We start from the raw sequence: 21,315 nt of genomic DNA, 5'->3' as shown, positions 1-21,315 counted from the left end.
AGAAAAGCAATCCAAGCGCAAGAGCTCGAAAGAACACAAGCAAATCTCTCTCTCTAATCACTAGGGCGTTGTGTGGAATTTGGAGAGGATTTGATCTCTTTGGTGTGTCTAGAATTGAATGCTAGAGCTCTTGTAAGTAGTTGAGAAGTGGAAAACTTGGATGACTTGAATGTGGGGTGGTTGGGGGTATTTATAGCCCCAACCACCAAACTAGCCGTTTGGTGAGGCTGTCTGTTCGATGGCGCACCGGACAGTCCGGTGTGACAGCCACGTCACCAAAGCCGTTGGGTTCCGACCGTTGGAGCTCTGTCTTCTGGGCCCGCCTGGATGTCCGGTGGCGCACCGGACATGTACTGTTGAGTGTCCGGTGCGCCAGCATGGGCGTGACTGACCTATGCGCGCGCTGGCGCGCATTTAATGCGACGCAGGTAGCCGTTGGCGCCAGAAGTAGTCGTTGCCCCGCTGTTACACCGGACAGTCCGGTGTACACCGGACAGTCCGGTGATTTATAGCGGAGCAGCTAAAATGAATTCCCGAGGCTGGCGAGTTCCGGAGGCCGCTCTTCCTTGGAGCACCGGACATGTCCGGTGTACACCGGACAGTCCGGTGAATTATAGCGGAGTTGCCTCTGGAATTTCCCGAAGGTGACGAGTTTGAAGTTGGTGTCCTCTGGTGCACCGGACATGTCCGGTGGCACACCGGACAGTCCGGTGCGCCAGACCAGAGGTGCCTTCGGTTGTCCCTTTGCTCTTTTGTTGAACCCAATACTTGGTCTTTTTATTGGCTAAGTGTGAACCTTTGGCACCTGTATAACTTATACACTAGAGCAAACTAGTTAGTCCAAATATTTGTGTTGGGCAATTCAACCACCAAAATTAATTAGGGACTAGGTGTGAGCCTAATTCCCTTTCAATCTCCCCCTTTTTGGTGATTGATGCCAACACAAACCAAAGCAAATATAAAAGTGCATAATTGAACTAGTTTGCATAATGTAAGTGCAAAGGTTGCTTGGAATTGAGCCAATAAATGTTACTTACTAGATGTGCATGGATTGTTTCTTTATTATTAACATTTTGGACCACGCTTGCACCACATGTTTTGTTTTTGCAAATTATTTTTGTAAATCCTTTTCAAAGTTCTTTTGCAAACAGTCAAAGGTAAATGAATAAGATTTTGCGAAGCATTTTCAATGCTTTTCCTTTGACTAAACAAAACTCCCCCTCAAATAAATTCTCCTCTTAGTGTTCAAGAGGGTTTTGAGATATCAAGTTTTGAAAATACTACTTGCTCCCCCTTTAGAACACAAAGAGATACCAATTTGAAATTTTCCAATTTGAAAACCATTAATTTTAAAATTAGGGTGGTGGTGCGGTCCTTTTGCTTTGGGCCAATACTTTCTCCCCCTTTGGCATGAATCGCCAAAAACGGATACTCGGAATGAAATATAGGCCCTTTCCTAACTACTTTCTCCCCTTTGGCAAATAAAACATATGAGTGAAGATTATACCAAAGATGGAGAGTGATGCGGAGCGACGACGAAGGATGAGTAGTAGAGTGGAGTGGAAGCCTTTGTCTTCGCCGAAGACTCTAATTCCCTTTCAATATACCTATGACTTGGTTTGGAATACACTTGAAAACACATTAGTCATAGCATATATAAAAGAGACATGATCAAAGGTATACTTATGAGCTATGTGTGCAAGTTTAGCAAAAGAAATTCCTAGAATCAAGAATATTGAGCTCATGCCTAAGTTTGGTAAAAGATTGTTCATCAAGTGGCTTGGTAAAGATATCGGCTAATTGATCTTTAGTGTTAATGTATGCAATCTCGATATCCCCCTTTTGTTGGTGATCCCTAAGAAAGTGATACCGAATGGCTATGTGTTTAGTGCGGCTATGCTCAACGGGATTATCCGCCATGCGGATTGCACTCTCATTATCACATAGAAGAGGAACTTTGGTTAGTTTGTAACCGTAGTCCCGCAGGGTTTGCCTCATCCAAAGCAATTGCGCGCAACAGTGGCCTGCGGCAATATACTCGGCTTCGGCGGTAGAAAGAGCGACCAAATTTTGCTTCTTTAAAGCCCAAGACACCAAGGATCTTCCCAAGAACTGGCAAGTCAACGATGTGCTCTTTCTATTGATTTTGCACCCCGCCCAATCGGCATCCGAATAACCAATTAAATCAAATGTGGATCCCCGAGAGTACCAAAGCCCAAACTTAGGAGTATAAGCCAAATATCTCAAGATTCGTTTTACGGCCGTAAGGTGGGATTCCTTAGGGTCGGATTGGAATCTTGCACACATGCATACGGAAAGCATAATGTCCGGTCGAGATGCACATAAATAAAGCAATGAACCAATCATCGACTGGTATACCTTTTGATCCACGGACTTACCTCCCGTGTCGAGGTCGAGATGCCCATTGGTTCCCATGGGTGTCTTGATGGGCTTGGCATCCTTCATTCCAAACTTGGTTAGAATGTCTTGAGTGTACTTCGTTTGGCTAATGAAGGTGCCCTCTTGGAGTTGCTTGACTTGAAATCCTAAGAAATACTTCAACTCCCCCATCATAGACATCTCGAATTTTTGTGTCATGATCCTACTAAATTCTTCACATGTAGATTCGTTAGTAGACCCAAATATAATATCATCAACATAAATTTGGCATACAAACAAATCATTGTCAAGAGTTTTAGTGAATAAAGTAGGATCGGCCTTGCCGACTTTGAAGCCATTTGCAATAAGGAAATCTCTAAGGCATTCATACCATGCTCTTGGGGCATGCTTGAGCCCATAAAGCGCCTTAGAGAGCTTATAGACATGATTAGGATACTCATTGTCTTCAAAGCCGGGAGGTTGCTCAACATAGACCTCTTCCTTGATTGGTCCGTTGAGGAAGGCACTCTTCACGTCCATTTGATAAAGCTTGAAGCCATGGTAAGTAGCATAGGCCAATAATATGCGAATGGACTCAAGCCTAGCTACGGGTGCATAGGTTTCACCAAAATCCAAACCTTCGACTTGTGAATACCCCTTGGCCACGAGTCGAGCTTTGTTCCTTGTCACCACACCATGCTCGTCTTGCTTGTTGCGGAAGACCCACTTGGTTCCTACAACATTTTGATTAGGACGTGGAACTAAATGCCATACCTCGTTCCTAGTGAAGTTGTTGAGCTCCTCTTGCATCGCCATCACCCAATCCGAATCTTGTAGTGCTTCCTCTACCCTGTGTGGCTCAATAGAGGAAACAAAAGAGTAATGCTCACAAAAATGTGCAACACGAGATCGAGTGGTTACCCCCTTATGAATGTCGCCGAGGATGGTGTCGACGGGGTGATCTCGTTGGATTGCTTGGTGGACTCTTGGGTGTGGCGGCCTTGGTCTTTCATCCTCCTTGTCTTCATCAATTGCATCTCCCCCTTGATTATTGTCGTCATCTTGAGGAGGCTCATCTCTTTGATCTTCTCCTTCATCAACTTGAGCCTCATCCTCATTTTGGGTTGGTGGAGATGCTTGCGTGGAGGAGGATGGTTGATCTTGTGCACGTGGAGGCTCTTCGGATTCCTTAGGACACACATCCCCAATTGACATGTTCCTTAGCGCGATGCACGGAGCCTGTTCTTCACCTATCTCATCAATATCAACTTGCTCTACTTGAGAGCCGTTAGTCTCATCAAACACAACGTCACAAGAAACTTCAACTAGTCCTGAGGACTTGTTAAAGACTCTATATGCCCTTGTGTTTGAATCATATCCTAGTAAAAAGCCTTCTACAGTTTTAGGAGCAAATTTAGATTTTCTACCTCTTTTAACAAGAATAAAGCATTTGCTACCAAAAACTCTAAAATATGAAATATTGGGCTTTTTACCGGTGAGGAGTTCGTATGATGTCTTCTTGAGGATTCGGTGTAGATATAACCGGTTGATGGCGTAGCAGGCGGTGTTGACCGCTTCGGCCCAAAACCGATCCGGTGACTTGTACTCATCAAGCATGGTTCTTGCCATGTCCAATAGAGTTCGATTCTTCCTCTCTACTACACCATTTTGTTGTGGCGTGTAGGGAGAGGAGAACTCATGCTTGATGCCCTCCTCCTCAAGGAAGCCTTCAATTTGAGAGTTCTTGAACTCCGTCCCATTGTCGCTTCTAATTTTCTTGATCCTTAAGCCGAACTCATTTTGAGCTCGTCTCAAGAATCCCTTTAAGGTCTCTTGGGTATGGGATTTTTCCTGCAAAAAGAACACCCAAGTGAAGCGAGAATAATCATCCACAATAACTAGACAGTACTTACTCCCGTCGATGCTTATGTAAGCGATCGGGCCGAATAGGTCCATGTGTAGGAGCTCCAGTGGCTTGTCACTAGTCATGATGTTCTTGTGTGGATGATGAGTGCCAACTTGCTTCCCGGCTTGGCATGCGTTACAAATCCTGTCTTTCTCAAAATGAACATTTGTTAGTCCTAAAATGTGTTCTCCCTTTAGAAGCTTATGAAGATTCTTCATTCCAACATGGGCTAGTCGGCGGTGCCAGAGCCAACCCAAGTTAGTCTTAGCAATTAAGCAAGTGTCAAGTTCAGCTCTATCAAAATCTACCAAGTATAGCTGACCCTCTAACACTCCCTTAAATGCTATTGAATCATCACTTCTTCTAAAGACAGTGACACCTACATCAGTAAATAGAATCTACAAGAAAAACATTGGAAATAGTAATCTAAAGAATCTACAAGAAAAACATTGGAAATAGTATGGTCAGGTGATATACCAATTTTACCCAATCCTTTGACCAAACCTTGATTTCCATCCCCGAATGTGATAGCTCGTTGGGGATCTTGGTTTTTCTCATATGAGGAGAACATCTTCTTCTCCCCTGTCATGTGGTTTGTGCACCCGCTGTCGAGTATCCAACTTGAGCCCCCGGATGCATAAACCTACAAAACAATTTTAGTTCTTGATTTTAGGTACCCAAACGGTCTTGGGTCCTTTGGCATTAGAAACAAGAACTTTGGGCACCCAAACACAAGTCTTGGAGCCCTTGTGTTTGCCCCCAACAAACTTGGCAACTACCTTGCCGGTGTTGGGGCGAAGGCAAAGACGCCACCCTTCGCTCTAGGCCTCCGCCACAGTCGCTGGTCTGACAAAGACAAAGCGGGCAGGGACACCCTTCGCTCGATTCGGCACTTTGACGAAGGCCTACGACAACGCCTTCCCGCGGCTCGGCTTCATTCAGTCCCGAGGCCCACGTGTGATCTGGCCCATTGTAACGGGCCCTGCGTGGCCGCCTTTGTGTCACGGGCCTAATTTGTAAAGGCATACTTGTAATTACAGCTTGTAACCCTGCTTTATGGGAATATTCCGGGGATAAACTAGGTGTCTGAGGGCACATGCGTCCTTAACACAAGGCGCTGGGCACTTGGATACCTATAAATACCCCCGCACAGTGCCCGTGAGAGGCGAGATTAACAGAGCTATTGCCCCCGAGCACGTAACCCTGTTATCACCACTGTTCACCCCAGTTGGCCTTCTTGCTGCTGAGTGCAAGTTCCAACATTTGGCGCCCACCGTTCGTGCTACGACCAAACCACCCGCGATGGCACCCAAGAGAGCTAACCCGAAGGCTGACGAGGCTACGAAGGCAGCACTACTTGCCGCAAGGAAGGGCAAGGCCCTCGCCCTCACCCAATCCACCCACCAAGAGCCCACCGACGACAATATTCCCCGCACCAGCGAAGACGATACCTTCTGCACCTGCGGGCCCGAAGGACAATCGCAGCCGCCCCCAGGCTTTGCCCCACTGGAGGGCACGGATCTCACCGAGGACGGCGAGGTCCTCGGCGTCTCAACAGAAGAACAGCTACAGCTGCGCGCCCTGCGCCTCAAGAACCGCAACCTCCAGAGGCAGAAAGAGATACTGGAGGCCAAGCGCCAGCGTGTGTCCGCACTAGCCAAGGTGCGGCAAATGATACGCGACGAGGAGCAGAAGGCCCAAGACCTCGAGCGCGAGATCGCGCTGATGCAGCGCGAAGGCCACCTCGGTCTACAGCAAGAGCCACCCCTCCAACAGCGCGCGCAACCGGAAGACACGCGCGAAGGCCACCTCGGCCTGCAACATGGCCCACCCCTGCAACACCGGGCACAGCCGGAGAACCCGCGTTTCCCCCACCATGACTACGCCTTCTAGCACGGCGCGCCATTCCAAGGGATCAACTACCTCGACGAGCGAAGTCCCCTAGCGCCACACCTGCAAGTGACGCCTTGGCCAGCCAACTTTCGAGCAGGGGCGTATCCCAAGTACAACGGCAGCACCGACCCGGCGCAATACATAATGAGTTATCAGGTCGCCGTTGCATCCGCCGGAGGGGACGACGCCACAATGGCGAAGTCTTTCATCATCGCCCTAGAGGGCCCAGCACTCACCTGGTTCACCAGATTGCCTCCGCTGTCCATTGATTCGTGGAGAAGTCTCAGGGACAAATTCCTGCTCAACTTCCAAGGGTACCGCCCAGACACCGACGCCTTGGCCGAACTCTCGCTTTGCAAACAGCTGGAAAAGGAGACTCTGAGGGAGTACTATCGCAAATTCTTAACACTCAAGTCACAGCTGCCCTCTGTCGACGATCAGATCGCTATCCACTACGCCATCAACGGCCTTCGGGCCGGCGTCCTCTACAGCCACTGTATCAGAGATCCTCCCAAGAGCTTGCAGGAGCTATATCAGCTCTTCGAAAAATATGCCAAATCCGAAGAGCTCCACCAGCGCAAGGTTGAGTCATAGCGGAAACCCAAGGATGCCCCGCAGTCCAGCCGCACGTGGACGAGGACTCCGCAACCAGACTCCGGTCGAGATGGCCGCAGTCAACAGCAAGTGCACAACATCGCCAACCAGCAGCCTGCTGCGGACCCCCCTCGTCGCCAGGAATATCCCCCCCAGGGCCGCGGAAATGGAACTCGTGGCAGGGGCCGAGGGCGCGCGCAGCCGCCGCGCCGGTTCTACTGCCTTTTCCACGGCGAAGACTGCGCCCACCAAACCAAAGACTGCCCCGAGACGAAGGCAACCAGAGACAGAATGGCGCGGGCGCAGCCAGCCGACAATCCCAGAATTGTCGCGCATAACTACCAGCCACCCCCTCCACCATATATCCATGCTCCCGCTCTGCATCCACCGCACCACGCTTACCAACACCATCAGGAAGTACAAATCGTACCTCCCCCACCCCCACCGCCACACCAGCAACATCAAAACATCCCCCATGCCCCAAAGCAGGAAGACTTCGCCGATCAACCATATCGCGGAGTCATTCACATGATAACAGGGGGCTCCAGCACCGACTTCGACACCAAGCGGCAGAAGCGGGACCACTACCGCAGCATCAACCACGTCGTCGTCACTGGCCCAGTCGTGCAGACGAAGTGGTCCCATATACCACTAACCTTCGACGCACGAGACGTCGACCTACGCAGCGCCCCCCACATCGACGCTATGGTCATCAATTGCAGCGTGGCAGGCTGGGACTTACACAAAGTCCTAGTCGACAACGGCAGTCAGGCGGACATCATCTTCCTCCACGCCTTCGACCGCATGGGTATAAGCCACAGCTTGCTGAAGCCTTCGGACAACCCTTTGTATGGTTTCGGCGGCAAGGGCACCTTTCCAGTTGGCAAGATAGAGTTGCCCCTCTCCTTCGGTGTAGCACCCAATGCCCGAAGCGAGCAAATAACCTTCGACATTGTCGACATGGTATATCCGTACAACGCCATCATGGGCCGGGGCTCCATCAATAAGTTTGAAGCTGCCATTCACGGGCTGTACCTATGTATGAAGATACCAGGTCCGCTAGGCGCCATCACAATCTACGGCAACCAGCAGACGGCGCGCAACATAGAGCGGGACTTCGTGCCTGGCCAGAGGAACGTACACTGTCTCACGACCCAGCGCGAGGTCCCCGCGCCCGCCAGCCCAACTGATAAGCAGCACGACAAGGCACAGTTGCAGAGCCAAGACGGGACCAAGACTGTCCCCCTCGATCAGGCCACGCCCAAGCAGACAGTCACTATCAGCGAAGACCTCACCTCACTTGAAGAAGAGAGACTTCTCTGCTGCCTGGCCAAGAATAAAGATGTCTTCGCCTGGTCCGCCCTTGATCTGGTCGGAGTCAGCCGATCCATAATCGAGCACAACTTGGGAATTGACCCTTCGGTGCGACCCAAAAAGCAGAGGCTTCGCAAGATGTCAGACGAAAAGACAGAGGCTGCCAAGGCGGAGGTGCACCGCCTCCTGGAGGCTAAATTCATCGAGCCAGTGGCTTACCCCACGTGGCTCTCCAATGTTGTAATGGTGCAGAAAAAAAGCGGGAAATGGCGAATGTGCATAGACTTCACCAGTCTCAATAAGGCCTGCCCAAAGGACAATTTCCCGTTGCCGCGGATCGACAAAATAGTCGATAGCGCGGCCGGATGCGAGGTCATGTCTCTCCTCGACTGCTTCTCCGGCTATCACCAGATATACATGAAGGAGGAAGACAAGGCTAGCACCAGCTTTATAACACCCTTCGGCACTTATTGCTTCGTCAGAATGCCGGAGGGTCTCAAGAATGCCGGGTCCACCTTCTCCAGACTCACCAAAATAGTACTCGAAGGGCAGGTCAGCAGAAATATATTTACATATGTGGACGACATCGTCGTCGCCAGCAAGAATAAGGAGGACCATCTCGCCGACCTGGCCGAGACATTCGCGAACATGCGAGATGCACGACTCCGCCTAAACCCGGAAAAGTGCGTCTTCGGTGTTCGTCAGGGCAAGATATTGGGCTACCTGGTGTCACACCGCGGCATCGAGGCCAACCCAACCAAGATCCAGGCCATCGTCGGCATGTCGCCCCCACAGTCCGCCAGGGACGTCCAGCGTCTGACAGGCAGATTGGCCGCTCTCAACAGATTTATCTCCAAGTCCGCCGAGCGAAGTCTCCCCTTCCTCAAAACACTCCGCGGTGCGAAAGACTTCGCCTGGGGACCAGAGCAAGCAGCGGCCTTCGCCTCACTAAAACAGTACCTGTCGGAGCTGGCCATCCTCACAAGCCCCGACTCCTCGCTCCCTCTATTGCTCTATGTCGCGGCTTCGCCGCACGCGGTCAGCGCGGCACTAATACAGGAGCAGACAGTCGAGGGCGCAGTCAGACAGTGCCCTGTTTACTATGTCTCCGAAGTCCTGACACCGTCCAAATGCAACATGACAGAGCTGGAGAAGATCGCCTACGCAGTTGTTATGTCCTCGCGCAAACTACGCCATTACTTTGAAGCATTCAAGGTCCGAGTCACCTCAGACAGGGGGCTCGGCGAACTATTCAGAAACCCGGAGGCATCTGTGAGGATTGCCAAGTGGGCAGCCGAACTCTCCGGCTACCACATCAGCTTCGAGCCCAGAACAGCCATCAAGTCGCAAGTCCTGGCAGACTTCGTCGTCGACTGGACTGGGCCAGTAACACGGCCGGACCCGTCCACAGAGAAGGTCTGGACCATCCATTGCGATGGCGCATGGTGCCACGCGGGGGCAGGTGTCGCTGCAGTCGTCACCTCACCAGCCGGAGTCAAACACAGATATGCAGCACGCCTCAACTTCGCTCTGGAATCCGACAAATGTACAAACAATATAGCAGAGTATGAAGCGGTTATCCTCGGCCTCCGCAAGCTAAGGGCCCTCGGAGTCACCACATGTATCATCAAAACAGACTCCAAGATAGTCGTCGGCCAGATCGAGAAAGACTATGCAGCAAAAGACCCCGCGCTCATGCAATACCTCGCGGCTATCCAAAGTCTCGAGAAACAGTTCAAGGGATTCACCCTGCAGCATGTGGATAGGGCCAAGAACGAGGAGGCCGATGCATTAGCCAAGGCCGCCGCCAGGGGCGAGCCCCTGCCCTCCGACGTGTTCTTTCACACCATCGGCACGCCAGCCGTCCGGAGCCCCGAAGGGCTCCAAATAACTAATGATAGCGAGGGCCACCGTATAGTCAACCTAATCATGACCGAAGACTGGCGGGCACCAATAACCCTGTTCCTACAGGGGTACTATCATCCAACCGACGTCAGTGAGGCAAAGCGCCTCAGACATCGAAGCCGGGACTTCGCACTGATTGAGGGCCAATTATACAAGAAAGGGGTCAGTCAGCCAATGCTCAAATGCGTCACCGAAACCGAAGGCACGCAGATCCTACGCGAAGTCCACAGTGGCACGTGCGGCTCGCACGCAGGGCCAAGGGCCCTGGCTGCCAAGGTGATCCGACAAGGGTTTTACTGGCCTGCAATGATCTGCGCCGCAAATCGAGTCACAAGGTCCTGCGAAGCCTGCCAGAAGTTCTCTCCTCGGTCAGGCAACCCCTCGCAATACACAAAGCTGATCGCCCATACATGGCCTCTCCAGCGCTAGGGCCTGGACATTGTCGGGCCCCTGCCCACCGCTCAGGGGAACCTTAAGTTCGCCTTCGTAGCCGTCGAATACTTCACCAAATGGATTGAAGCGAGGGCTGTTTCCACAATCACATCAAAGACTGCCCAAAAATTCTTTTGGCAGAACATTGTTTGCCGCTTCGGAGTACCGTCCGAGCTAACAGTTGACAACGGCAAGCAGTTTGACAGCCAAGATTTCAAGGATTTTTGTTTCTCCATCGGCACCAAGCTTGCCTTCGCTTCAGTCTATCATCCGCAGTCCAACGGGGTCGTCGAGCGTGCCAATGGGAAAATCTTCACAGCTGTCAAGAAGATGCTCCTCGATGAAAAAAAAGGCAGATGGACCGACTTGTTACCGGAGGCAGTCTGGGCGCTAAACACAACTGAGTGTAGGGCGACCGGGTTCACTCCTTTCCGCCTTCTATACGGATCGGAGGCAATGACCCCGCAAGAAATAAAGCATGGGTCCCCATGTACAGTTCCGTCAGCCGTCCCTGACGTGGACGAGCCAACCTCAAAAGATCTCATTGACGGAGACCGGGTCTTCGCCCTACAGGCCCTAAACAAATACCAAGCCCAGACCAAAGCATGGCGCGACCGCGCAGTCATCCCAAGGGAGTTCAGCGAGGGGGACCTCGTACTCATCCGAACAGCTCGGACGGAGTCCAAGGGCAAGTTGGAGCCCAAGTGGGAGGGCCCCTTCATAGTCAAAACAAAAGCTTCCCCCAGCGCTTACAGGCTCACAACGCCAAATGGCGAGGACCTGGAGCACTCCTGGAACATCGACAACCTTCGCAAATTTTTTGTTTAATCCATTTAGGGCTGAGTTCGCCCTTGTAATTCACCGCAAACAATCTTGTACCGGCCCGCACTCTTTTCCTCCCGGGGGGTGAGGTTTTTAACGAGGCGGAGCCATGTAATATATGTGAGAAAAATCCCCCGCAAAAACATGTGTCGAAAAAAGACCGCGACAACGGTCTTCGGCATTCGACCAATTCGAAGTCACCGCGAGGCTAAGCGCTAGCCACCCTCGCGTGCGACTAATCCGCGCAGAAGTCGCCTAAGGGTGCAGCCAGACTTAGCACAACAAGTGCGAAAGATTCCGATGTCTATCGCGAAGACTATCCGCGCAGAAGTCGCCTAAGGGTGCAGCCGGACTTAGCACAACAAGTGCGAAAAATTCCGATGTCTATCGCGAAGACTATCCGCGCAGAAGTCGCCTAATGGTGCAGCCGGACTTAGCACAACAAGTGCGAAAAATTCCGATGTCTATCGCGAAGACTATCCGCGCAGAAGTCGCCTAAGGGTGCAGCCGGACTTAGCACAACAAGTGCGAAAAATTCCGATGTCTATCGCGAAGACTATCCACGCAGAAGTCGCCTAAGGGTGCAGCCGGACTTAGCACAACAAGTGCGAAAAATTCCGATGTCTATCGCGAAGACTCCGCGCAGAAGCCGCCTAAGGGCGCAGTCAAACTAGTACAACAAAAGCAGAAGCGACAGCCTAGCCAACCATGCCACACGAAGTACACAGCGCCCTCGCAGGCACAGGCACGCGAGGGCACACAACTTCATCTTACAACCCTTTACACATATACAAGCGAGGGCACCACACTTTACATCGGCTCCACCTTAGGAATAATTCCCATCTCCCTATAATTAAATAACATTATCTTAAGCTCCTCACCCGCAAAAAGACTTCGCAGTTCCCCTTCCCCTGTGCTAGCGGCGGCCGGCAAAGACAACAGTTCCTGCCGACCAACCCTACTCACGCGAAGCCGAGCCCCTTCCTCCGCGCCAACCCTACGCTTTGCAACCGCCCTTCGTCGTCGGCGCCCGGTGCTAGGACCCGGCACGTCTGGCGCGTCCGCGGCGTGTGGCGAAGCCTCCGCCGCAGCCACGTCCAAGGCCGCAAAATAATCCAAGTCCTCCTCCGACGACTCCTCAGTCCACTCAACCGAGCTCCCAGAGTCAGTAAAATCAAAAAACTCAGATACAGACCCACCATATTCATTTCCACCTTCCGCGGTCGAAGCCGCCAAAAACTCAGTAGTAGCGGTTGCGTGCGCAGGCCCAAAACCTTGAACCTGCGCAGCAACCAAAATTCAGTACAACATCCAAAAATTCCCCTACCCTAAACACCCACTACGCCACCTGCGAAGGCCCTGCCGCTGCGGGAGCCTCCGCCGAGGCCTCCGCTGCCGCTTCCGCCACCACCGCCGCGGGATCTTCAGCGCTCGGCACAGCAGCAGCGGGGGCATCAGGCGCGCCTTCGGCCACCTTTGGGGGCAGGTCTTCGCCGGCCGCAGCAGATGCGGGGGCGCCTGGTGCGTCTTCCGCAGTCTCCGGCGTCGGTCCCAGGGCGACTCCGGTCGCGGCCTCCGCAGGGGTCGTCTCCGGGTCAGGCAGCACGCTGTTCAATGCCCCGAAGTCGTCCACCCGCTCGCCGCGCTCCGCCTAAGACAAAACACACAAAAATTCAGCAAACACACGCACAGACCACATCCAGCAAACGCCGAACAAACGACAACGTTACCTGAGCCCTCGCAGCCTCGGCCCGCTCCCTGACCACCTCACGACCGTACAAACCCCACATCCGGTCATAAAGGGCCCCGGCGGATTCCTTCACCACGGGGTCTTCGACCGCGAAGATATCTCGCCCAAAATCTTCATCTTCCTGGTCGAGGGCCTCAAAGTGCCGGCACCCTTCGCGATAGAGTGCGTTCATCACCGCCTCGCAGGTGACCAGGGAGGTGAACGACATTAACCCCTCCAAGACAGTGGGGAGCTCCTGCAGTTCCTCCTGCACCCACTCCAGACAGCGAAGCCCGGCCTCTCGCTCCGGCACCTCGAAGTCCCCGGTCCGCGCACCCAGCTCGCGATATGCAGCCATGAGCTGCGTGCGCGTCCGTTCGGCCTCCGCTCGCATCGCGGCCTCGGCCCCCTCCGCGCGGCTCTCCAGGGCAGTAAGCCGCCCCTGCAGCTCTCCGGCGAGCTCCTTGGCAATATTGCCCTCCGCCCGCGCCAGCCTGGCCTCCGCCTGCGCAGCCTGCTCTTTGGCGATGGCTTCGTTGGCCTCCCTCCTCTCCCCCGCCAGCTGGCGCCGGAGGTCAGCCTTCTCCTTCTCCAGGGCGGCCACCCTGTCCGCCAATTTGCAGCACTTGCTGTCGGAGGCCGATTTTTCACGGACAGCATCAGCATGTTGCGTCCGAAGTCTCTCGACTTCGGCAGACAAGGCTGCCGTAAGGGCCCCCGACGCAGTACGGCTGGTGAAGTCAGCCACCTGCAGTGCACATGTAAGGCCGTGGCCTTAATAAAAAAAAGGGGGGGTGGAGAGGGCATGGCTCAGCGGACCTGACTCAGCGCCTCCGTCGCCTGACTTAGCGCCTCCGTCACTCCCTTCAGCCGGCGGGTCGCCGCGCCCGCCTCGTCCCTGACCATCGCGAGGGCCGACACCTCGCCTCCGGCGCCAAGGGTCTCGCCCCTTGCCTTCGGCGCTAGCGCAGCCGTCGCGATCGCCACGACAGGCGCAACCATGGCAAGTTGGCCCTCGTCCGACCCTGCAATGCATCAGCGAATTAAAAAAAATAAAAAATAAAATATATATATATATATATACATATATATATATATATATAAAGACTTACCCCCAAGATAATCGTCCACATTAATCTCGGTGCCAAAGTCGGCAACTCGTTTGCCCGGCGGCGGCAACGTTCGGGCCGCCTTCGAAGCCTCCGTCACTCCGCTGGCCGGCGGCACCACCTTCGTCAGCTTGGAGCCCCCGGCGCCCGCCGTCGCCTCCGGCGCCTTGCTAGGTGCAGAGGCGCCCGCCTTCGCCGCCAGCGGCGGCTTGCCTCCGCCGGAGGCCGCAGCCTTCGCAGTTCCCCGCTGCCTCTTCGGCCGAGCTTCATGCACCCTGACAGTCGCCTGGCGTTTTTGCGCCGCCCCTTGGCGATCCTTGTCCATCTCTGCCCACACAACAGCACCGATATTTCGCCCGTAAGGAAAAACTCTCCACCGATGAACCATACGAGATGTAAAACAGTCCTCCTCAGCCGCGCAGGGGATAGGAACGTTTCTAGGCCAACAACCCCCGGTAACCCTCAGCATCCGAGCCGAAGACTCCCGGAGCTCGGGCGAAGACATCCTTTCCCCCGGGGCCGCACACGTCCTCATTAACGCTCTAGCAAAACTATCAGACACCCCAAGTCCTCCCATCGCAGTACCTAATTTTCTCTTTTTTGAGGAGGGGGCGGCCGCCAGCGCAGGGTCGCCTCCAGTCTCCACCGCCGGTTTCTTCCCACGGCGGTCCGCTTCGTCTTGACCAGGGTAGCCGTCGTACGGCAGTTGATTTAGTTCGAAGACCCTGTTCAAACGGTCATTTGCCCCGCGGATATCAAAGCTGCGCTGGCCTTCCGTCCTCGGCACGTAACGTCCCACGAGCCGTACCGCCAAGTCCTCCGCATCACGCACAAAGGCGGCCGGGTCACGGTTTCGCAAATTCAGTGCGAAGGCAGGACTTCGCACCACCCTTCCTCCGTGAAAGGGCATCTGGCGAGGGCACACTTCGCCCAGCGCCCAGCCGTGCGCCAAGGGCCAGACCCCGTAAGCCACGAACTCTTCAACTAAATCACGCCCACTGCTATGACCGGCGGCGCACCGAAGGGCCCCTTCGTCTGCATCCTCTTCTGCCACTTCAAAAGGCGGATACGCGGAGTAATAATGAGAGCACATCTCAGACACGGGGAGTCCCTCATGGCCTTCGACAGTACCCTCAGCAATGTAGAACCAAAATTCATTCCAATTGCCCCACTTGTTGCGGGCGCACGGAACCAACTCCACTACTGGCATTGTGGTCTTGCCGGTCTTCGGCGTGAATGTGCATGACCCGAACTGGGCAACTCCGTCCCCCACCACCCTCTTCTGCCAATGCAAACAATAATTCTTCGCAAAAACTTCAACCGACGGCTGTCCGTCGTACGAAGTCGTCGCCCAGACATACTTCGCCAGCGCCACCATAGCATTCGGTGTCAGCTGATGTATTTTAACGTTGAATCTACGCAGGACTTCGCCAACAAACCGGTGCGCAGGCAAGCGGAGACCGGCGGAGAAGAACGCCTCGAAAACGACCAATTCACCCTCCGGCTCGGGGACTTCCTCCGTCCCCGGAGCACGAGCAACTCCGCCGCCAAAGTAGCCCAACCGCTGCATATCTTCAACGCGGGCTGACGTCATCCGTGACACACCGAAATCAACAGAGTCGCCGGCGCGCAACTCCTCCACCATCACGTTACTCAACGTCTCCTCAGACAAGGCGGCGGCCGGCGGCATGGTGTCGGCGGAAGAAGAAGAGGACGGCATTGCTACGTACCGTCGGTGGCGGCGGGCGGTTTGCTTCACTCGAGCCAGAACTCCGGCGAGCAAAAGGAGCAGCGGAAGAAGAGGAACAGCAAGACGGCGGGCGGCTAGGGTTTATACGGAGCGCGGAAGGCAGAGTTCAAACAGCGCCGACCCCCGCCCCCTTTTATAGGCAGGGCGCGGCTCTTCGAGAAACCCGTAATCCGACAGAGCGCGACGCTTCGGGAAACCCGCAATCCAACAGTACGCCGTCCATCAACGGTCACATCAAAAACCCCCGCGGAACCACTTCGAGTGAGGGCAGCGTCTCCGCCATCTAGCGACGTCTTCGGCACCAGGTGACTCTGTCGAACTGGTCCCTCGGAGGGCAAATGTTGGGGCGAAGGCAAAGACGCCACCCTTCGCTCTAGGCCTCCGCCACAGTCGCTGGTCTGACAGAGACAAAGCGGGCAGGGACACCCTTCGCTCGATTCGGCACTTTGACGAAGGCCTACGGCAACGCCTTCCCGCGGCTCGGCTTCATTCAGTCCCGAGGCCCACGTGTGATCTGGCCCATTGTAACGGGCCCTGCGTGGCCGCCTTTGTGTCACGGGCCTAATTTGTAAAGGCATACTTGTAATTACAGCTTGTAACCCTGCTTTATGGGAATATTCCAGGGATAAACTAGGTGTCTGAGGGCACATGCGTCCTTAACACAAGGCGCTGGGCACTTGGATACCTATAAATACCCCCGCACAGTGCCCGTGAGAGGCGAGATTAACAGAGCTATTGCCCCCGAGCACGTAACCCTGTTATCACCACTGTTCACCCCAGTTGGCCTTCTTGCTGCTGAGTGCAAGTTCCAACAGCCGGATTTGTTAGTAAGCACATAAGATGCATCAAAAGTCTTAAATGAAATGCTATGTTTATTTGATGCACTAGGAGTTTTCTTTCTAGGCAACTTAGCACGGGTTGGTTGCCTAGAGCTAGATGTCTCACCCTTATACATAAAAGCATGATTAGGGCCAGAGTGAGACTTCCTAGAATGAGTTCTCCTAATTTTGCTCTCGGGATAACCGGCAGGGTACAAAATGTAACCCTCGTTATCCTGAGGCATGGGAGCCTTGCCCTTAACAAAGTTAGACAAATTTTTAGGAGGGGCATTAAGTTTGACATTGTCTCCCCTTTGGAAGCCAATGCCATCCCTGATGCCAGGGCGTCTCCCATTATAGAGCATACTTCTAGCAAATATAAACTTTTCATTTTCTAAGTTATGCTCGGCAATTTTAGCATCTAATATTGCTATATGATCATTTTGTTGTTTAATTAAAGCCATGTGATCATGAATAGCATTGATATCAACATCTCTACATCTAGTACAAATAGAAGTGTGCTCAATGGTAGATGTAGAGGGTTTGCACGATTTTAGTTCTACAACCTTAGCATGCAACATATCATTCTTAGTTCTAAGGTCGGAAATAGTAGTATTGCAAACATCAAAATCTTTAGCCTTAGCAATCAAATTTTCATTTTCTACTCTAAGGCTAGCAAGAGAATCATTCAATCCCTTAATCTTAGCAAGCAAATCATCATTATCATTTCTAAGATTGGGAATTGAAGCATCACAAACATAAGAATCAACCTTAGCAATTAAACTAGCATTTTCATTTCTAAGGTTGGCAATAGTGTCATGGCATGTGCTTAGCTCACTAGATAATTTCTCACATTTTTCTACCTCTAGAGCATAAGCATTCTTAACCTTAACATGTTTCTTGTTTTCTTTGATTAGAAAATCCTCTTGGGAATCCAAAAGGTCATCTTTTTCATGAATAGCACTAATCAATTCATTTAACTTTTCCTTTTGTTCCATGTTAAGGTTGGCAAAAAGGGTACGCAAGTTATCCTCCTCATCACTAACATTGTCATCACTAGAGGATTCATATTTAGTGGAGGATTTAGATTTAACCTTCTTCCTTTTGCCGTCCTTTGCCATGAGGCACTTGTGGCCGACGTTGGGGAAGAGGAGTCCCTTGGTGACGGCGATGTTGGCGGCGTCCTCGTCGGAGGAGGAGGAGTCAGTGGAGCTCTCGTCGGAGTTCCACTCGCGGCACACGTGGGCATCGCCGCCCTTCTTCTTGTGGTACCTCTTCTTTTCTCTCCTCTTGCCCTTCTTGTCGTTATCCCTGTCACTGTCACTTGATAATGGACATTTTGCAATAAAGTGACTGGGCTTACCACACTTGTAGCAAACCTTCTTGGAACGGGATTTGTAATCCTTCCCCTTCCGTTGCTTGAGGATTTGGCGAAAGCTTTTGATGATTAAAGTCATCTCCTCATTGTCGAGCTTGGAGGCATCAATTGGTTGTCTACTCGGTGTAGACTCCTCCTTCTTCTCCTCTGTCGCCTTAAATGCCACCAGTTGTGCTTCGGACGTGGAGGGTTCATCAAGCTCGTTGATCTTCTTTGATCCTTTAATCATGCATTCAAAGCTCACAAAATTCCCGATTACTTCTTCGGGAGTCATTAGTGTATACCTTGGATTACCACGAATTAATTGTACTTGAGTAGGGTTAAGGAAAATAAGTGATCTCAAAATAACCTTAACCACTCCGTGGTCATCCCATTTCTTGCTCCCGAGGTTGCGCACTTGGTTCACCAAGGTTTTGAGCCGGTTGTACATATCTTGTGGCTCTTCACCTTGGCGAAGACGGAAGCGACCGAGCTCCCCCTCGATCGTTTCCCGCTTGGTGATCTTGGTGAGTTCATCACCCTCGTGCGCGGTCTTGAGTAGGTCCCAAATCTCCTTTGCATTCTTCAACCCTTGCACCTTGTTGTATTCCTCCTTGCTTAGAGAGGCGAGGAGTATGGTTGTAGCTTGAGAGTTGAAGTGCTCAATTTGGGCCACTTCGTCCGTATCATAGTCTTCATCCCCTACGGATGGTACCTGTGCTCCAAACTGAACAACATTCCATATACTTTTGTGGAGTGAGGTTAGATGAAATTTCATTAAATCACTCCACCTAGCATAATCTTCGTCATCAAAGGTTGGCGGTTTGCCTAATGGAACGGAAAGTAATGGAGTAGGTCTAGATGTACGAGGATAGTTTAAGGGGATCTTACTAAACTTCTTGCGCTCTTGGCGCTTAGAAGTTACGGACGGCGCATCGGAGTCGGAGGTCGATGTTGATGAAGTGTTGGTCTCGTAGTAGACCACTTTTCTCATCCTCTTGTGCTTGTCGCCTTTCCGATGCGACTTGTGGGAAGAAGATTTTTCCTTCTTCTCTTTGTGGTGAGAGGAAGAAGCTCGTTTCTCCTTCCGTTTGGAGGAGTCCTTCGTCTTCTCCTTCCTCTTGGTGCGGGACTCTTCAGATGAAGTGCTCCCTTGGCTCGTAGTGGGCTTGTCGCCGGTCTCCATCTCCCTCTTGGTGTGATCTCCCGACATCACTTCGAGCGGTTAGGCTCTAATGAAGCACCGAGCTCTGATACCAATTGAAAGTCGCCTAGAGGGGGGGTGAATAGGGCGAAACTGAAATTCTCAAAAATAAACACAACTACAAGCCGGGTTAGCGTTAGAAATATAATAGAGTCCGCGAGAGAGGGTGCAAAACAAATCGCAAGCGAATAATGAAGTGAGACACACGGATTTGTTTTACCGAGGTTCGGTTTTCTCAAACCTACTCCCCGTTGAGGAGGCCACAAAGGCCGGGTCTCTTTCAACCCTTACCCTCTCTCAAACGGTCCCTCGGACCGAGTGAGCTTTCTCTTCTCAATCACTTGGAACACAAAGTTCCTACAAGGACCACCACAAGATTGGTATCTCTTGCCTCAATTACAAGTGAGTTTGATCGCAAGAAAGAATCAAGAAAGAAGAAAAGCAATACAAGCGCAAGAGCTCGAAAGAACACAAGCAAATCTCTCTCTCTCTAATCACTAGGGTGTTGTGTGGAATTTGGAGAGGATTTGATCTCTTTGGTGTGTCTAGAATTGAATGCTAGAGCTCTTGTAAGTAGTTGAGAAGTGGAAAACTTGGATGACTTGAATGTGGGGTGGTTGGGGGTATTTATAGCCCCAACCACCAAACTAGTCGTTTGGTGAGGCTGTCTGTTCGATGGCGCACCGGACAGTCCGGTGCACACCGGACATGTCCGGTGTGACAGCCACGTCACCAAAGCCGTTGGGTTCCGACCGTTGGAGCTCTGTCTTCTGGGCCCGCCTGGATGTCCGGTGGCGCACCGGACATGTACTGTTGAGTGTCCGGTGCGCCAGCATGGGCGTGACTGACCTCTGCGCGCGCTGGCGCGCATTTAATGCGACGCAGGTAGCCGTTGGCGCCAGAAGTAGTCGTTGCCCCGCTGTTACACCGGACAGTCCGGTGTACACCGGACAGCCCGGTGATTTATAGTGGAGCAGCTAAAATGAATTCTCGAGGCTGGCGAGTTCCGGAGGCCGCTCTTCCTTGGAGCACCGGACATGTCCGGTGTACACCGGACAGTCCGGTGAATTATAGCGGAGTTGCCTCTGGAATTTCCCGAAGGTGACGAGTTTGAAGTTGGTGTCCTCTGGTGCACCGGACATGTCCGGTGGCACACCGGACAGTCCGGTGCGCCAGACCAGAGGTGCCTTCGGTTGTCCCTTTGCTCTTTTGTTGAACCCAATACTTGGTCTTTTTATTGGCTAAGTGTGAACCTTTGGTACCTGTATAACTTATACACTAGAGCAAACTAGTTAGTCCAAATATTTGTGTTGGGCAATTCAACCACCAAAATTAATTAGGGACTAGGTGTGAGCCTAATTCCCTTTCAGTTACTTCATGTTTAAAGGTCTCAGTAGGGGCTAACCAAAGTGAGTTGGCCCAAACATGTGCTCCGAGGCTCACCCTCAAGTTTTGGCAGAACTGGAGTAAGCAATCGTCATAGCTCTTACTGATCTGCAGTACTTCCAGAATTCGTATTGATGTTGTCTCTCCTGCAGGCTAAAGGAAGACAGTTCTCGAACCGTTTACATCAGGAAGATCATATCTAATAGCTTACGGTCTTATTAAGACAGGTAAACCCATATACCAGCACATGGAACAAAGCTTTCCCTTTTCAGGGAGTTATTACTCCCAAACGCAGAAAATGGTGTACCAGAAGCATACACTTCTGTAACAGGCACTGGCAGTTCCCAGTGCCAATAAATTTTGGAGGTTAAAATAATGCTCAGATAATGTCGAAGAAATTATGAGAGATCTATAAGTTTAACTGAACATGGTTTAGCATAACTGATATATCAGTTTTAGGTGGTGTTTGGGAATGCTTCAAGTTCCAGCTCTAATGTGAAGATGTAGTTTATAAACAAGAGTGAGTTGCACATGGTTTAGCATGCTTCTAATGGTAAATTTATAAACAAAATCATAAGCTATGTATAACCAGACTACCACTAAATCTGTCAGGAATGGTAAGCTGAAAACATTTTTTTAGGAGGGACTGGATCACCAGAGTAATTAGACATTAGCACGTTCACAAGACAAATTGAAACATTTCCCCCCTGAAAGTTT

At 52.0% G+C, this 21,315-nt stretch overlaps 1 long non-coding RNA gene across 1 annotated transcript; it reads left to right on the top strand.

Annotated features, from left to right (window-relative positions):
• Positions 1-20,581: 20,581 nt before the first annotated feature.
• On the top strand, positions 20,582-21,026 carry LOC103643716 (uncharacterized). The gene is made up of 2 exons (XR_561213.1): positions 20,582-20,678; positions 20,751-21,026. It is a non-coding gene; the product is annotated as an uncharacterized lncRNA (long non-coding RNA).
• The last annotated feature ends 289 nt before the right edge of the window (positions 21,027-21,315 follow it).

This window comes from Zea mays, chromosome 1 (genome assembly GCF_902167145.1).
Source record: "Zea mays cultivar B73 chromosome 1, Zm-B73-REFERENCE-NAM-5.0, whole genome shotgun sequence".
Lineage (NCBI taxonomy): Eukaryota > Viridiplantae > Streptophyta > Magnoliopsida > Poales > Poaceae > Zea > Zea mays.
Note: the sequence above shows the minus strand (reverse complement) of the source record. Positions and strands in the feature narration are given on the sequence as shown.